The following is a 14,533-nucleotide window of genomic DNA, read 5'->3' as shown; positions in this document are numbered from 1 at the left end:
TATTTTGACCTACTCATTGGGATGCTAGCGTCAAGACGCGTCGGCATTTGCATGCTGTATCAAACTTACTTACTTTAAAATGCACGTTTTTGCTGAATCCAAAACCCATTCATGTTTAGGGACAGAGGAAGGAAGTATTCCAGTCCTCATGTAAAGTTATTCTAAAAATCCGTCAATGTCTGGAAATTGTTATTGGTTCAGCTCAATAAATGTTGCATATGTTTTCAAATTGTCCCAAATTACTTGTGCAGAACTCCCAAAAAGAATTGCCAGCCATGCTACACGAAAAAAGCCTCAATCATTGGTAATATCATCTCAAAGAAATACTTGGTGCCTGATGGTAGCATTGCCAATTTGATTTCCTTGGTGGCACAATATATCAAATAGATTTTCACCCAGTGGACCTGCCGAGCACTTAGCAAACTGATGGGCAACTAAGTGTATTTGCGGCGGCTCTAATGCATTTTAACCTAATGTATTTGGTACTTTCTACAGAAAACTGCGCTACTTGAGTAACAAACCACACAAAACAGCCTTGAAATAGAAAGACATGCTCTTTGATTCAAAAATGAATCGCAACACTTCTGTTTTTTATGGTTTCAGTAAGCACCTGCCAATAAAAAAAATCAGTTACAGTGAAAAAAGACTTCCTTCAGAGCTTTCTTTCAAATTCACGAGTGGCCTAAGAAAAAAAAAACACAATCCCCATGATTTTCCAGAAATTACCTTGGGGCAATATGGTTCCTTCCAGGATTCCATTGCAGAGTTCAAACCCGGTTTCTTTTGCAAATATACTGGAATTGATGTGTGCTTTCAAACAAGTGTGTTTCCCTTCCGCCACTTGTCTCACTGTCCTTCACAGAGCAAATCCCTGATTTCAGCTCTGTGTATCAAATTAGCACGCCCTGTGTGATCTCCCAAAGGGGACTGTTTGTTTTCCCAGAGTGACAGTTTGTCAATTCAGGCACATCCAAGGTCACATGAAAACCACTTGCTTCAGTTGTTTTCAATGGGACTATGCGAGGGCTTTCTTCAAATCCAGGGAATGTAATCACATTTTCCCTGAAGCAATGGATAATTGAGTTTGCTTTCTACATTTAGCAGTTTACAACCCTGTTTGCTTTCCTATTCTATTCACGTGCATATGTGTTCTTATTTAGTTTATTTATTCTCAGTTTGTTTTCTAAATTATATGCATTAATTTTTCTACGCTAATTCCATTTATAAAGCTATTTTTTTTTCCAACAGGAAAGCACCATATCTACTAGGATGGGGGAATTTTTATTTCGCTCTGTGCACCTACACTGTTTGAGCCTTCCATGCACCACTCACATGCACATACAACCACCAGCACACACACACACACACACACACACCCACGCACACACACACACACACAAACATATATATATGGTCCAGTAGAAGGCGGGGAGCCGAAACCCGTAGACTGCCAATAACCGTTTCAATTGGCACTATGGTGTGTTAAATAAACAGGAGAAGGAGCGAAGATCGCATGATATATATATATATATATATATATATATATATATATATATATATATATATAAAATTTCAAAGAAGTCACTGGTAGTGCGCTCTCAGTAAACGGACAACAGGACACTCCAAAGGATCCAAGGGTGTTTAATTAGGAAGCATTTCGACTTACAGAGATGCCTTGCTCACGTAATACAACAGTGCATTGAAAAACACATGACTGATAAAGCTACAAAAGCTAGGCATGGACAAAGGTCAACAGCTGCCATGATGTGTTACTGACAGCAGACATCTTTGATTGGTTAAACTTCACCAATGTATATGGCCAGAGTTAATATAAAAATAACGCCATATATTGACATCAATGTTAAAGTCATACTGTCGCGCGTCATGTTAAGTGGCTCAGCTGAATTGTAATATCAAGTGAACTCCATGGTATCATCCCAATAGAAGCATGTTAACACCACAAAAACATAAACGGCAGACATCTTGCGATGGTGAATTGCTACATAGTGTAGCCAAGCATTTGAAATTGCTCGTCTGTTTCTGCTGACACAATTGAACACACCTCCTCGATACGTGAAGTGATCGCATCTATTGGCATAGGCGTGATATGCTGGCAAAACTATTGGCGTTATTTTTATATTAACTCTGGCCATATACATTGGTGAAGTTTAACCATTCAAAGATGTCTGCTGTCAGTAACACATCATGGCAGCTGTCGATGCCTGTGATCAAGGGGATTTAAGCCCCGAAACGCGTAAGGCGAAGAAATTAACTCTGTGTTTGAATAAATGCTGTTCTGCCTGTGGAAGAGAGCTGGTTTTGAGTGCACTTTCATTCCGGGGATGTTTGTTTCTAAAATTCATGGCGGTAGTCCAGCCGCGAAAGTGCACCGTCCCTGAAGTCTGGGGGCCATGGAGACAGATGAACCATTCAGAGTTTCCCTTTTGGATTACCAGTTGGCTTTTAACACGAACAGCTTTCATTCTGGAGGCCCATCGGAGGGTTTATGAAACTGACGAAATGTTGTAATGGGACAGAGCCTACCAAGGAAACAATTATGCAGAAGGTATTTAAATGTACTTAAACAGAAAATAATTACGGACTTCTTTTTCCAGCACGCAACATCATGTTGTACTCACCTGTTGCCCATTGGAGGGTTTAAAAGTCACATGCTGCAAAATGCCTTCTTTCTATCCCATTACATGTCGATGCCTGTGATCAAGGGGATTTAAGCCCCGAAACGCGTAAGGCGAAGAAATTAACTCTGTGTTTGAATAAATGCTGTTCTGCCTGTGGAAAAGAGCTGGTTTTGAGTGCACTTTCATTCTGGGGATGTTTGTTTCTATATATATATATATATATATATATATATATATATATATATATATATATATATGCACACACACACTCTTGCACCATAATACAAGGTTGTGTGCATACTGTCTGGTATAGCTTTAAATATCACGCTTAGACATAGGTCAAACCATCTCCCACCTTGGAAATGTGCTGGACATTTTCTCTTTTTAATCTCTTCTTCAAAGTGCTGCTATGTTTATTGGATCAAAGTCCTGACTACCATTTTTAGTATGTAAGTCTTTGCATCAAAACTCTAGTGAGGTAACATGGAGACGCCTGTGTACCACTCAGGGGCACTCCCTTAAGGCAAAGCAATGCAAAACAGCACTAGTGCTAGTTTGCAAATGTTTTGGGTACTCTACTTTTCAGTGCATATAAAGTTTTGTGCTGGAAAGTAAATCCCAAATCAACAATTTGCATCTGTTTGAACCACTTTTATGACACAAAGAGCAAATTGTTTGTAAATCCGCCACTATGTTTCTGGATACCTGTCTCCCAAGCTTCCCTTCAAAATCACACCCATGGCTACTAAATCAGGCCCTCTAACTCCTTGAAATAGCATTAAAAAAAATGCTTGTACCATAAATAGTCCTAAAAAGGATTCAATGTAATGCGCCCCTTCCTCCTAATCAGCATCTTCTCTAACATAGTGAAAGTTCATGTCCTCTTTTGAGGTCCGGCTTTTTGCCAAGACTTTTGTGGTTTTAGTCAAATCTATCTATCTATCTATCTATCTATCTATCTATCTATCTATCTATCTATCTATCTATCTATCTATCTATCTATCTATCTATCTATCTATCTATCTATCTATCTATCTATCTATCTATCTATCTATCTATCTATCTATATTATCTGGTAGTAATCACTATTTATATATTTATTTATTTATATATTTTTATATTTATGTATTTATATATTTATATATGTTGTTAAGCTGGTAGCTATATACAGGTATAGTCACACAAATGTTTAGGAATTTGATGATAAGAGATTATGCTTTAGGTCCAAATTGCAATCTAAGGATTAACAACCAATGGAGTTGCAAATGACATTGCTAAATTGCACAAATGATATTCATGAACATCTATATGCACATTCTAATCCGATAATCTCAGTAATGAATATATGAATCAGAAAACAATTAGTGGACAAGTCGGAATTCAGGAAATTGATAAGAATTCAAATTGGATTATTATTATGTTTACAGCACATTGCACTTTACACGTAGGCACTTTGTAGATTATTGTACAGACTTAGTCAGGGATACGTGAGGTGGTTGAATTATAACATGGAAATATACTTGAATTAGGAATTAACCTGATATTAATTTGTCTTCCAGCTTTTAGTATTTTACTCATATTTAAAGGAAATTACTTCGCTGCTATTTTTTTAATTATTTAAAATAGTTGAAATAATTTGAAGTATGAACAATAAGTACGACTGGTTGTGATATAAACAAGGCATGTAAATCAATATGTTTTCAATGTCTATGACCATGTGGTGTATCAATGGTATGTACATTTCACTTTAAATATAGCCCTAACCTTAGCGTCCATGTCATGTGATCGAGGCTCTACGGAGCCGAAACGCGTAATGGCGACGGTTGAATAAAACACCTGCGCACCGAATTGGGTCCGTGGTTCTGGAAAGAAAGATGTTTCCAGTGTGCGGAGTTCTCGTTATATATATACACACACACACACACACACACACATATATACATATATATTCACCGAACTAACGCGAAAGTAATGTTATAGTCAGGTGAAAATGTCAGTGACAACATAAGGTTTTAGATGTACAAACCACTGAAATTCACCAGTTATAGATATCTTACATAACAATTAGTTGCGCCCCTGCCATGCACAGTTTTCTCATGAATATTTTCATTGCTAATGTTGCACTGATATTATCAATAATGTAGCAGTGCATGGCAAGGGCGCAAGTTATAGTTGTCTAAGGATGGGGCTAAGTTAGAATACTTTCCAACTGTAAATGAAGAAAGTTAAATTCAAAACTGCCAAAATACCATTTAAGGAGGATCAGCTCTGGAATTACCTGCCTCCCTCATTTAATATTCTCTTCATTTGTATGTTGGTTTTTGGTTCACTTCATTTTCACTTTTGATGACATGATCCGTGGCAGCTCTAATGGTCTTCTAACCAAGATAGCCTGAACCTTGGACGTTTGTTTTTCTGTGACACAGCAGTTGTTGAGATTGCTAAGTTTATAACAACTGCAGTGCTGAGATTCGGTCGACCAATCAGAAGACTTAACATGGTAGCTCTGATTACTGCTGCTTTATTGCATTCTGGGTTCAATGAGAGAGTAAAGCAGTGAAATTAAAGCTGGGACAATTGCTCAATATGTTTAACTATGTTGGATGAGATTAGCATTGGACGCACGCTTTCGGGTGCTAACAGCTGTCAGTTACCCTTCCACTCATTTTTTGCCCTCACCACAATTGTGAGGAAGAAATTACCAACATTTAATGCCCTTTGCAGGGGATATAACTGCTAAACCTATGAGCAATGGGAAATAAGAATTAAATACAGAGGTACTGCTCATTCTGTTTAGCAGGCCATGAATATATTGCAAATATTACTAAATCTTTTCGACTGGCGGTAGCATCAGGGGATCAATTTAAATAGAGCTTCTGGTGTAGCAAGCACATGTATATCCTCAATGATAATGTGCATTAGCATCTCAGTCATCCTTATCAAAAAGGATGCAGTACAATGTGGATAAATTGATACGAAGGTACTTTGACTTGCTTACATATATCCTCATTCAGCTATTAACTATTTATAGTCAGGCACCGAAGCAGAGTCCGACATTGTTTTATTATCATTTATATAAGGAGCCCTGATCTCAGCTGACCGATAAAACTCTAAAAGGATACTGGTGGGTTGTGTCTGCCTGTGTCTGTCTGTGATGATCAGTGTCTTGTTTGTAATGGGTTTTAGTGTCAAGTATAAGAATTGATGCCTGACAAGGTACGTCCCTAAAATCTTACAGCCCACTTCTCATGGCTTCTGAGATCTGAAGTCGAGTGACCTAATTCTGCCACCCTTCAGAGAACATCAAAAACCTCTCCATCCTGTCACATTCTTTTAAACGTAAAATATTGTTGATAAGGGAATTGATGAACAAAAACACTTAGGTCTCTCTTCGAAAAGTTCTTATTTGCTCTAAGGGTGAGTGATATGAAGATAATTGTGTCCGCTTTCTGCTGACATGGTGCTCCTGGAGTATATGTGTGAGTGCCTCCATCCCTAGTGAAAATAACAGCGGTGAATGAGAACAGTCCAGGCTTGTACCTCCCAGATGCTGTCTGGGTCCCAGATACTACTTAGTTTACATTTACTAGGGAGCCCATCCCACTACATCTAAACACTTCAAACAAGGAATTCCACTCTACTGAACCAATTTCTTCCTCAGTATCTAAAAGAGTGCCACCGCCAGTAATGAGGGGTCAACGTGATACATATATGTTTAGAGTATGTTGTATCTTCAATTATTTGTCACCACAATGGTTATTGACTGCATAGCATTCTTTCTCAACTAAATAACTTGCACTGCCCCACCTTCCAGCCTCCCCCACCAGCCTCTACAATTACTCAGAAACTGAGCAGTGCTATATGGAGCAGAATGGTGCCCACCACCTGCTGCCTACTAAATTAAAAGCATATGTGAATCCAGTTGTCCGCAAAGAGATAGCATAATTTACAATGTACAGGAAAGATTTCTTTTGTCATTCTTCTCTTTCACTGTCTTCTGGGGATCAGGCGTCAGAGCTGTCTCTTTGTGATTATTCAAGTTCCTCTTTCTTTAGGAGTGCTTTCATTTGAGAAGTTTGGATAGTTCTGCTTAGGTGGAAAACAGATGTTTTTAGCCGTCAAAAGTCACATTCATTCCGGCTGTATAAACAATTGGGTTACTGGTTGATAGGGGTCTAAGCCCTGGTCAACAAGTAGCCACAATCCTTGTCAGAGTAAGGCACAAGCAAACCCCAAATTAACCTATGCTCATCCACTTAGTAGCTTAGCACAGAGCAGTCAGGCTTAACTCAGAGGCAATGTGTAAAGTATTTTTTGGAAATCTTCATACAATAAAACTGTGAAAACACCAAACAAAAAGATCCCACAACAGGGTAGAAAAATAGAGTCTAATATAATAAATAAAAATAAGACAAAAACAACAAAAAATCCAAGTGGTCGAACCAGAGATATAATATTTTTCAGGTTTCAGTGAAAATAACACCAAGTGGCACAAAACGCAAACTGTGGGTATCTGTTCACGCTTGACCAGGACAAAGCCACAAGTTCTTGCCAACCGCGATGGAGTGCGGGCGGGCTACAGGGACCCAGTTAGGCCCGCTGAACAAAGTACTTTAAATCCTGGTTGCGAAGTGTTGTGAGCATCTGCGTCAAAGATGCGCCAAGCAGCCAAAGCTATGCGTCAGTTCTGGGATGCTCCTAGGACTCTTTGGGCAGTGGTGGTTCCAGGCAAAACGGGCAACAGAGTTAGCACAGCAAAGTCCAGCAGAGTGGCAGTCCTTCAGCAGCACAGCAGTCCTTCTTCCTGGCAGAGTATCCACAAGTCCAGAAGTGTACTGAAGTGGTGGTGTCTGAGGTCAAGTATTTATACCCAGTTGCATCCTTGAATTGGGGAGAAGCTTCTAGAGGTTTCTCTTTGAGGTCCCCCGTCATCCTGCATTCCTTGTCTTGGCTCCAGACTAACTAAAGGGGTTATGCAGCCCTTTGTGTGGAAGCAGAGCAAAGACTATTCAGGTGTAAGCAAGGCTGTGCCCAGCTCCTTTCACTCATCCTCACAATGATGGCCCATCCAGGCACACATCTAAGCTTCCTATTGTGTGTGGCTGTCTAGGAAGAATTCACAGAGCCCAACTGTCAGCTAAACCAACTCATGTCCCAGAGGCTTGCTACAGGCACTAAATGAATAAGGCAGAAAAATACCAACTTTCTAAAAGTGTCATTTTCAGAATGCCAATTTAAAATCTGACTTCACCATAAGTTAGGATTTTAAATTGTGTTTCCAGAGACACCAAACGTGATGCTTAACTCTTCCCATTTGGAAATTGTATTTATTAAATGAAATAAGAAAACTCCAATGATATCTTATGAAAGAGATTGGTTTGCAGTAGTGAAAAAACGAATTAGGGAGCTATTCACAACCAGGGCATTTAAAACTTAAAGATACATAGCCAACTTTTTAGATACATTGCACCCTGCCCTCGGGGCTGTCTAGGGCCTACCCTAGGGGTACCTTATATGTATAAAAAAGGACAAGTTGGTCTGGCAAAAAGTTTATTTTACCCGGTCGAAATTGCAGTTTAAACTGCACATGCAAGCTCTGCAGTGGCAGGCCTGAGACTTCTTTAAAGAGCTACTTAAGTGGGTGGCACAATCAGTGCTGCAGGTCCACTAGTAGCATTTATTTACAGGCCCTGAGTACTTATAGTACCATTTTATGAGGGACTTATAAGTAAATGAAATATGCCATCTGGGTATAATCCAATATTACCAAGTTTAGAGGACAGTGAACACACACTTAAGCACTGTTTAGCAGTGGTAAAGTGCTCAGAGTCCTTTGACTAGCAAAAACAATCAGGCAAAATAGAGGAGGAAAGCTACAAGTTTGGGGTTGACCCTGCAGGAAGGGCCAGGTCCAACAAGCTCGGTACAACATGACTTAGGAAATTCCACATTCTCATAGTTTTTTAATATGCAACCAAATGCCTCTTGCACTGTCACTTTGACGCCAGGATATAAAAACAACTTGGTATCTTGATGTTCGACCTCTCCCCTTGCTAGTCTCAATAATGTATTGCAGTCTACATTATTCAACAACTAAGCTATCATTGGGCGCAAGATATATCCACAAGCTGGCCTGTGGGCAAGCAGCCAGTACACTCTCTCTGCTGTGAGCCAAGGGGACGAAGTTATCTCTTTTGAACAGCTCAAGCAACTCCCCTATAAATGTGTCAGGCTTTAGCATTGTCGAGGACTCCAGAATTTCTATAATGCAGATGTTCTTCTGCTATAATCTTGCCTCCAAATTTTCATTTTTGTTGTGGTTAACGACAAACACCCTTTCCGTATAAAGCAGCTCCTCGTTAGAAGCTTACATATCATATCCTGTGTCTAACATATGGCATTTAGGCAATTGTAATTAGTGTTACTTGTTTGTCTAGACACTATTTCATGTAGTCAAGGCAGATAGTAAGTGTGCCTATCTTTCTATCAATTAGTTTCAAAATGGACTTCATTTCAAGAGGGTGTTTGGGCATCATCCTCAGCCTGCAAAGGAGGCACTGGATGCAGTCTTTTCTGTTGTCTGAGGAGAATCCAGAAGTTGAAATGGAATTTTCTTTGTTCATGGTCGTCTCACTCCAAGTCCAGGCCTTTTGTCACCTTAGTTCTCACTGGAGGGCAGCAAGAAGAATCAGGCCAACACTGCTACTAGCAATGTGTTCAGTCAGGGGTTGCTTATTGATGTGAGTATGGTGTAAAACTAATCCCAGCCATCACAGGTCTAGCTCAGACAGTGACTTCCCGCACTGTGAGTTTGCTCGCTGTGCAAAGGTCAATGTACTTTACACCTAAATGTTACCAATTCTCAAGAGGCAGTGCGAGTAGGCGGGTGACTCCTATGGCTTCATAGCTCTTTGTGATACAGTGCTGTCAGTTTGTTATTCTGAATTAGGGCATCAGCCCTTAACCATAAATTTACATCAGTACTTACAATTCGCCGTAGGATTGAGGAGGGATAACTTTACAAATCTCCTCCTCGGTTTCACATACCTGTGTAGTCTTCAGAGCAGTACTATCGCTTCTCCTGGTTTCACACTGCTGTGTGGTCCAGCACTTCCTACAATGGGCCTTTACACTTTCTGTTGTGCCAACAAATGCTTCAATGCATCTATGCCTGTGTAATCCCAGGCCCGCCCGCACCAGCGTTCCTTCATATTGATCATCAGCACTATGCTTGTGTCAGCATTCCTCTTTCAGCAACTGCATTTTCCATAGCCCACTCCTTATAACCTCTGCTTCCCAGCTGTGTCCTCCTCTGAACACTCCAGCTCTCATTACACAGCCTGATTACCTGGGCAGTTCAAATAAATGTACAATGCACACATGCCAGCAGTCTCTGGCCCAGCTGAGCCTCCAAAGCTGCAGCATGCTACTGCTCGCGGATGTAGGCTCCTTGGTGAAAGGTGCCTAATCCACCAACATCCAATCAAAGGATCATCCTCCACCAAACTGACTGTTCTTCATCTGGTGAGGTGTGGATGCAGTGTAATTGAAAGACCATTGACGTTTGGCAGGCGTGCAGGTCCCAGTGTACTGCGCTTAAGCTGCCGTGGGTGTTTGGCTGCAACACCTGCCACGGTTTAACTATTGCAAGGATCCTTCTACCAGGAATCTGTTCATCCTTTCTCTAGTAGCTGGTTCAAATGTGGGTGGTGTGGACTGATTTTGAAAGTAGCCAGTGGCTGCATCTTCTGAACAAACTGTGTGATTAAGTCTCCTAAATATGGCATCAATTTATTAACTGAATACTTTATGAAACAAAAATAAAAACAAAGAGAGATGAATTAGGTGAAATATTTGGGATACTACTATGATTAACAGTCTCTTAATGTGGCCTCTAACATTAGAAATCATTTTGTGGATGTTGTGGCTAATTCAAGGCACTGTTCATCTGGAATATCATAGGTGGTTAGAAAAGATAATGTCTTAAGACTTCTCTGGTAGTATTCTTTACTTTGATTATCGTCTCCACCCAAGTGGGTTATTCTGTTGTGTATCACTTTGTGATTTACCTTGACAAAAACTGTATATAGTTGTTTTTCACCCTTGCTCTGATAGTAAGGTCAATTTAAATGTAATTGTTATACATTTATATTTTCATGTTTTTAAACTTGAGGATATATTATTTCATAAGTCGGTTTTTCACACTGTATATAGGTTCTCTTATGTTTGTTAGTGACAGAAAGTTTTAAATGTTCTGCTAAAGAGAACAAAGGGATAATTATCTTACTAGAAATTCAAAATGTTTTTCTAGTGGAGAGAATGAGTCTTATGTGATTTTGTGGAATATCTTCCTACTGTGTCGTTTGAAACTGACAACTGTGTAGCATTACAAAGCTGGAAAGATGGTTAACTTTCCACAACTTCATTTCCAGGTTAAATTTCCCTCTCACAGAGGTTGCTCGAGATCAGTCCCAAAAAGCCTCTTTTCTAAGAGAATTTTCGATAACAATTAGTTGTTTTTCCAGTTAACACCTTTTTAATTTTTACAACTTTGTGACGTAATTGAAGTTGCCAAAATTTTAAATCAGCGTTTCCTAAGTTGGCTGAATCAAAGTTCACCAATTCAATTGTTTACCTATTTTTTTTATATGACATGAGAAGAAAATTACAGAAGGCCAAACCAATGAACTACCAAAACAACATTATCTATGGACAGACTGTGTTTGATGGCAAATAATAAGGGAGTCGATCACATAAGAATTAATTCGAACTGTAATGTCTCTTGGTTCTGTCCGAACGTTTGCCCAGGACAAAACCAGAAACCATTGCGGTTACCATAGCATTTTAAAAAGACACGAGACTGAAAAAGCAGAACACAGTTTCAACCATATAATTGTTGAAATAAATTCATTATTAGCTCTAACATGAAATAGCGTCTTTGTGAGCCTAATAGATGTGAACCGATAAAACTAATGGATAATGCTGTCTAGGTTGTTAGGTGTACCATTACTGTTGGAAAGTTAGTTTACTGGCCCTGAGGAAGAGACCTTGATGTTGTGAAACACGTGGGGAGCAAGGTCAAGACGGATTTGTTTATGGCTGGGTCCAAACTAAGGTGGTATGGTGATCAAATAAACCATGGATTTAACCCAGATCTGTGACTGGGAGTGAATGTTTGACAATGTTCTGCTTTCCGTTGATCATCTTTTTTGTGTTTATAGTAGCCCCAAGTGGGAAGGATATGCCCACACTTGGGCCCCGTGATCGCTATGCCAATGGATACAAACTAGCCAGGCTGATGCCATGAAACTGGTCCCAGGATACGTGTTTTCTGGTCCAGGGAGGTCTTGGCCTGGCAGTTCGGGCTGGGCTGTTCCCATGGGGAGCAGTGTCAAGACTGATGTGCATATGGCTGGGTCCAAACTGGAGTGGCATAGTGAGCAAAGAAACAATTAATTTAACCCAGATCTGTGAAGGTTTGACAATGTTCAGCATTCTGTCCATCATCTTTTTGTGAAACGTTTTGGCCAGCCTGTTATAAGAAAAACATGTTGGCCACCCTGTTATAAGCAAAAGAATAAAAGATTAAAAACACATGAATTCTTACATGATCGACTGCCTTTTGTTTTGACCTTGAACACAGTCTGTCCTTGTATACTTATACGGTGGTGAACGGGGAAGCTCTGCTCTCTTTTTTGACGCCCTTGTTGTCTGATTTTTAGAGCCTCTTAGCTCCCCTCCTGTCAATGATATCTTTTGTTTACCTATCTATTATGTACATATGTATGTGGTATTTCTACGGCACAAACCTACTCAGAATGCAGGGGTGCACTGTACACGGTCAAAGACAAGCATAAAGTCAATGAGTGGCAGGAGAGGTAGCTGGTTTGTGGACTGTTAATGCATTGTGATAGTGTTATCTAAAGAGATGCATCATCAGAACTTTTCTGAATTGGAGCAGCATTGAGGGGGTCCTGATGGATACAGGGATGTTGTGCCAGATCCTGGGTGCATAGATGGAAATGACCTGGTGCCTTATTTTTGAAAGCTAGATAACGTATGTCCAGATAGGTGGATTTTGCTGGTCAGATGCAAACTTCTTCTAATGAAAGGCAGACAAGCAGAAGGACAAATGGTACCATTGTGAACGATCCTTCAATGTCTCTCTCTAATTTTTCTGGATGTTCAAAAGGCAACATGATGTAATGTGTGGGCAGAAGCATAGGAAAATGTGTTTGGTTGCAAGTGTAAATAAAGTTTTTGTCATAAATGCACAGCTACAATTTGATGTACCTTTGGATACTTTTTTTCATGCATTACTTAACTACTGATCTGAAACATTTAAACACATTTGAAGTATCTGGTTTCCTGGTCTTTGCAATAGTAGTTTAGTAAACCTGTGGTCCATTGGGTTAACACAAGATATTGAGGTTTGCAGCTGAGTTCGACATATTAGATAAGTGAAATTGTTTATGTTTTTTGTATACAAAGGCTGTCATGTAGAGGGTGAGTTAGCTAAACATCATTTATAGTTTGTCCTTGGTGGTGATCTAGAATAGGCACACAATTCTGGACTGGTCCTTGAAGTTGGTAGCATGCCTGGATGGTTACTGTCAATTCCTTCATTCAGTCCATATAGCCAAAGCTGCATTTTTGCACTCTGTTGGAAGTGGGGGTCCTAGTCACTCACCGCCGCCACCAAATGCTGGAGGCGGGAGCCCCTGTCCCACCGTTTGAGATAGCCCTGCTCACCCCCTTTGTAGCTTGGCACGAGCAGCCAGGCTTATCTCCAAGGCACGAGTGTACAGTATGTGCAGCCACACTCACAGCAACCCACTGATGTCACCACAAATAGACTTCACACGAGTTTTTATAAAACGAGTATAATCTTTATACAAGAAGATATACTATATAACCACACGCTACAAAACCAACATATAATAATGGGTATTATTCCTTTTGGTGGATTGGTAGGTTCTAATCCCAACCACCACTGATAACCAACAGTTATGTTTACTTCTAACCGTTCCCAAAAGGTTAGGCAGGTCGTATTGCTAGAATCACACATGTTGTAAAAGAAAAGAAATACTGCAATGCGTAATGATATTCCCCCGTACTGTGCACTAGAGAAACAATGTCATATGTAACGCCACAATCATGTACTTTACAACAGAAGGAATAATGCAATGCAGATCACTACCAGCATGCCCTGTGCAAGGAAAAAACAAAGCAATGTGTCACGCTACAATCATATACTTGTGCAATGGAAAAACAATGCAAGGCGCCACATTACAATCATGTACTCTGCAAGGGAAAAATAACACAGTGCGTAGCGCCCCCAGCATGTAGTTCATCAGGCACAAATTAGATCAGGCGTCATACAACAGTTCGATAGTTTGTTAGCAGCAGTAATGCAAAGTGTAATACGACAGTTTAGGTGCTCCGTTAAAAGTTGCCCCCAATCATGGATCAAAGATAACACAAAAGAACTGCTTTTCACTCCGGCCCCTGTACTGTCCCTCCTTGGGCCAGCACGGGCCTAGATCCGAGCCGAAGCAACAGGCTCACGCAGCTGACAGAAGCGAGAGGACGAGAGAGTGTCCCTCCGGCCCCACACCTCACTCCAGGTGGTGATCCACGTTACCTGGGGGGAGGCGCGACCCCACTTTCCTCTCCTCCTTCAGCGACTTGGGCCTTGATCCAGAACTCTATCAGATGGGCACAGAGGGCTCGGGCAGCGGCTCAGCTCCTCCGGGGCTGCCAGTCCATGCCGCTACTGCTTCAGTCTGAGGGCCCAATGATCTGGCCCTCCTTCTGGCAGTCACAGTAGACATCGAGACCCGCCCTCAGCACAGTGGAGACCTACTTCGATTTCGGTGCACACACCACCCAGG

At 40.6% G+C, this 14,533-nt stretch overlaps 1 protein-coding gene across 3 annotated transcripts in view; it reads left to right on the top strand.

Annotated features, from left to right (window-relative positions):
- Positions 1 to 14,533, top strand: part of DOCK3 (dedicator of cytokinesis 3) — a 1,365,978-nt gene that overhangs the window by 148,348 nt on the left and 1,203,097 nt on the right. The window lies entirely within an intron of this gene.

Source organism: Triturus cristatus, chromosome 9 (assembly GCF_964204655.1).
Source record: "Triturus cristatus chromosome 9, aTriCri1.1, whole genome shotgun sequence".
NCBI classification, from domain to species: Eukaryota; Metazoa; Chordata; class Amphibia; order Caudata; family Salamandridae; genus Triturus; species Triturus cristatus.
The sequence above is the reverse complement of the archived record's forward strand: the minus strand, read 5'-3'. Positions and strand labels throughout refer to the sequence as shown.